Here is a 5,288-nt window from a genome sequence, read left to right as displayed (position 1 = left end):
TATAGTAATATATATATATATATATATATATATATATATATATATATTAAATTATATATATTAATTAAATAATAATACATGAATATATAATTTGCCTGTATTATTGCTTCATTGTGACATTACTGTGATGATTATCTTTTGATTACAGAGCGGTGACATCTTACACTTAAAAAAAAAACACGGTGTAGAAACAATTTTCATTCAGAATTTCCTAGTAAATTTCACAAATAATTACAAGAAAATGGCAAGTAACATTTAATTAAACATTACATTTTGAAGTAGAAAGACTGAAATGGTATTTTCTTATAAAACATACTCCAACAATCTTTGTACAACTTTGAAAAATCTTTTTATACAGTTTCAGCCAATGTTTTGATTTCCAGAATGTACACAGTAAATATGAACAAAACCTGGTCTGCGAGTGTTTGTGGTGAAGAGTAGCCGATTCTGCAGCCGTGAGCTAAACACACCATCTCAGCGCTCAACTCCAACACGTGAGCCAGTGGAAGGTAGCCAATATATGTGTCATCCTCACTGTAAAAACACATATCAACTGTCTGTCAGATTTTACATTTAAAACAGAACCACCAGTCGATTCTGTTTTCAGTTGATGAATGAACCATACATATAGTGCGCCTCCCACTTTGTTACCTTTGATATGAAACATTCTCAGATTTCAAATTCTGTCCATTTTATTAGGAAATTCATGCAATAAATTGGCGCTCTTTAATATGGTGTGATAGATCGGTGTAGACACCTCAGATCAAGAGAAGTGGCAGCGCACGTGAACTAATCATCTCTTTCGCTTTACTTGTGGATACTTGCCTATGCGTAATCAAAGGCATAGCAAAAGACTGTGACAGTTTTATTTTTGTTCTGGAGGCTGATAATACTGCGCTCTGCTGCCAAACTGGGGTGGGAATATATTTACAAAACCTGGTCTGCGAGTGTTTGTGGTGAAGAGTAGCCGATTCTGCAGCCGTGAGCTAAACACACCATCTCAGCGCTCAACTCCAACACGTGAGCCAGTGGAAGGTAGCCAATATATGTGTCATCCTCACTGTAAAAACACATATCAACTGTCTGTCAGATTTTACATTTAAAACAGAACCATTCTTGAGCAGCATATTAGAATGATTTCTGAAGGATCATGTGACACTGAAGACTGGGGTAATGATGCTGAAAATTCAGCTTTGCTCACAGGAATAAATTACATTTTAACATATATTCACATAGAAAACAGCTATTTTAAATTTCACAGCATTACTGTTTTTTTTTTACTGTATTTTTGATCAAATAAATGAAGCTTTGGTGATCAGAAAACACTTTAATAAGAAAATATTGTAAGAAAACATTAAAATATATTACCAATCGCAAACTTAATTTACAGGAAGAGCACATTTACATCCAAATTGTTAATAATTTATAGCAAAATGTATTTTTCTAAACAATAGGAAAGTAATTTAATATATTATGTTTTATATTTTAGTTGCATTTTCACTGTATTTTCTTGCAGAGTTCACAATATTTGTAAAAACAACACACAAATGTCATGTATAAAATATACATGACATATATAACATACAGTGCGTGGCAAAGAAATCCCCACAGACCCATAATTGTCACAGTTTTTTGTTTTTGTTTTTTTTGCTTTCTGTTTATTTTATCCATTGGAAATGACTGGTTTTCTAGGAAACACTGATAAACATATAATATCTACAAACACATTAGTGAATGACGACAGACGACAGGATGTTAGCATGTACAGTATGTGTGGATGTGTTTCATACCCGAGGCTGGGAATCCTCTCGGCCATGCCGGTGACTCCAGCAATAATATTACTGTGAGAGATCATGACTCCTTTTGGCACGCCGGTGGAGCCGCTGGTGTACATGATCACAGCCACATCAGACGCACACAGAGGCCGTCTCTGCCTCGCCGCTGTGGACAGAAGCAGGCGGAAGTTACAAGAAATTACTAAATTACATTATATCAAATATTAAGGGACTACTGTATTAACCACTAGCAATTCAATTTGAACCAATTATATCTAGTGAATGCTTCACTGTGACAGAACAGTGCTTTGATCTCCTGAATACTTATGACATCATAGAGCAGTGCTTTGATCTCAATTCTGAAATCATAGTTTCATTGCAACATCACAGAGCTTCTTTACTTAGTTTTCCTTCAAAAACTTATAGCAATATTAAAAACACATGGATGAAGACAAAATTGTAATTTCCATATTTTATTCAGAATGTACTCAGTTTTTAATATATTAATACACAGCTCCCACACCCTTTGACAGATTAATTTATTTTTTTTTCATTTGTGATTCATTTTTAAATCTCAAAATGTATTTTATAGAGATTTCAAGCCAATTAAAATAATTCGAAATATGTATATACACAACACATTTATAAGATGTTATTAATTTCTATGAATTTCCCAGCCCTGGAAAAATCACAATATTCAGTCAGATTTGTTTGCTTTTTGTTTTTTAATGCCATGCCAGCTTCTATGGCTATTTTCAAGGTGAAAGCATACAAGTAATAAAAAAAAAAAATTATATTTATAAAACAAATTATGTTATTTATATTTTTATGTTTTAAATATAGAAATTAAAGGTATTTAAGACAGAAATATTACGACCCAATAAAATAAGCTCTGATCTGTTTTCTTAAAGGAACAGATCATTCAAAATTAAAACTTTCAGTTTTCTGTGGAAACAAAAGGAGATGTTTTCTGTACAATGAAAGCATATTAAATGAAAACTGAACTACTTTAATGATACTTTTATGGTGGCTTTACTTTTGTTCAGTGTGCAGGAAGAGCTGCATATACTTGTATGACTTACGGATGAACAGTGTTATTTGAGTAATTTTTAAATGTATATATGATTATATATTTTAATATTTAGAATTAGCTTTTATTATTATATTTCTATTAAAATTTTTGTTTTAGTAATTTTGCTGTGCTTTTGTCATTTTTATTTATTTTTAACAACATTTTAGTTTTAGTTAACAATAGCAATAATGGTTTAGTACGACAGTAAATGAAGACAAATGATGCTACTATTTGGCAAAACACCCATAACATTGAAGATGAGGGGAGGATCGGTTGTAAACTTTTAATTTATAGTTGTTTGAAGTACATTGATAAGACTATTAAAGTAAAAATATTGTGTGTATGTGTGAATAAATAAGATAAGAACAGGAAGTGGGCGCCGGATGTCAGCAGCAGAACAGAACGTTTTAGCTTTGAAAACCAAAGTGCCATTTAAGCTATTCCAAGTTTTCAGAACCATAAATGTGGAACATGGGAATTCGAGTGTGTACATTTGTGTGTTTCGAGGCACAACGTGATTTAGCATTAGCATGCTGACACAGAACAGAGCGAATGTCATCAGCTGGATGTCATGTGAAGTCTGTGGCAGTGTGAGAAAACGTGACCCGACACACACATATACACTATCCAGTGTGTAAACGACTACTACTACCAGCTGTTGAGGGTCAGTCCTGCTTCACAGAGAGCTATAATGGAGGAAGTAAATGGCGGAGTGAAAGAGTCAGGAACACCCTCGACCCTGGCCTTAATTTGACACAGATGGAGGATTTCTCATTCACATGACCTGAAGCGACCTCAAACACACACACACTAGTACCATTCTCAGGATGGTCCCCCAGCCTCTTCACAGCCGCCATGCTGTGGACACTGATGCCTCGTGGGTATTCAGAGCCGCTCTTGAGTTTATCATCCACAATGATGATGTGTTGTAATCTTGGCACCTCTAACAAAATATTCTGTCAAAATACAAGCAAAAAAACATTAGTGCGTGTATTTAACTGATGCATTTCAAAGCAAAATATAATATTCAGTAGGAGGGGCTTGGTTAATTGGATTATGGAAAGTAGGCTGTGATATTATTGATTAGTATGGTTTTCCATGCCCATTGGATTCAAAGGGTCAAGTCAAGTCAAGTCAAGTCACCTTTATTTATATAGCGCTTTTAACAATACAGATTGTGTCAAAGCAACTGAACAGCATTAATTAGGAAAATAGTGTCAATAATGCAAAATGACAGTAGTAAACACAAATTTTTCAGTTAAAGACAGTTCATCATTGAATTCAGTGATGTCAACATCCAGCTCAGTTTAAATAGTATCTTTGCAATCAAGTCAACGGTATCGCTGGAAATTAAGTGTCCCCACTTAAGTGTCAAGGTTACACCATCTTTCTCCTTTGCAAGCAATACATACAGTAAATGATATATACACAACTGGCCACATTACTAAGATTTTTTAATGTTTTTGAAAGAAGTCTATTATGTGCTTATATATATATATATAATTATTATTTATCCTGTGAACTTCCATAATGATGTCATCTCTCCTTACTTTGAAATAAATGCTGTTTGTTTTTATATTTTGTTATGCCATACCTTTTCAATTTTGCCTTACACAATACACAATTTTTTAATAATGTTTTCAAATTTAATTGATTTAATATTAATTAATTTACAACAAATACCGTAAAACCAGCAATATTGTGAAATATTCTTAAAATGTAATTCGTCAGTTCTGAAGGATCATGTGACACTGAAGACTGGAGTAATGATGCTGAAAATTCAGCATTGCATTACAGAAATAAATTACATTTTACAATATATTACAATATAAAACAGCTATTTTGAATTGTAAAAATATTTCACAATATTTTTATTTTTATTGTATTTTTTATCAAATAAATGTAGCCTTGGTGAGCAGAAGAGTCTTCTTTCAAAAACATAAAAAAAACAAAAAAACAATTATTCCAAACGTAACACTTTCAAACTGTGGTGTATATTTTCAGTTTTATTAGATGATAGATATATCTTTTGTTAGTCATATTAAATATAATGTTTTAAATATTATGTTTCATCTGACTAAAACAAGTTTGATTACTACATGAAACACTTTGTATAGTCTGGTTTTTGAGTGTTTTATCACCTTTTACACAATACACAATTTTTTAATAATGTTTTCAAATTTAATTGATTTAATATTAATTCATTTACAACAAATACCGTAAAACCAGCAATATTGTGAAATATTCTTAAAATGTAATTCGTCAGTGTCACATGATCCGTCAGAAATCATTATAATATGCTGATTTGCTGCTCAATTATTGCCAATTATTATTTGTGTTCAATTATTAATATTACTTCTTATTTTTTGGTTATATTATGTTAAAAACAGTCATGTTGCTTAAAGGGTTAGTTCACCCAAAAATGAAAATTCTGTCATTAA

The 5,288-nt window shown here is 32.0% G+C and overlaps 1 pseudogene; it reads right to left on the bottom strand.

Moving 5' to 3' along the window:
* Positions 1–5,288, bottom strand: part of LOC107670056 (long-chain-fatty-acid--CoA ligase 3-like) — a 30,051-nt pseudogene that overhangs the window by 11,450 nt on the left and 13,313 nt on the right.

The sequence above is a fragment of the Sinocyclocheilus anshuiensis genome, unplaced genomic scaffold, assembly GCF_001515605.1.
Source record: "Sinocyclocheilus anshuiensis isolate Anshui unplaced genomic scaffold, SAMN03320099.WGS_v1.1 scaffold48, whole genome shotgun sequence".
Lineage (NCBI taxonomy): Eukaryota > Metazoa > Chordata > Actinopteri > Cypriniformes > Cyprinidae > Sinocyclocheilus > Sinocyclocheilus anshuiensis.
Note: the sequence above shows the minus strand (reverse complement) of the source record. Positions and strands in the feature narration are given on the sequence as shown.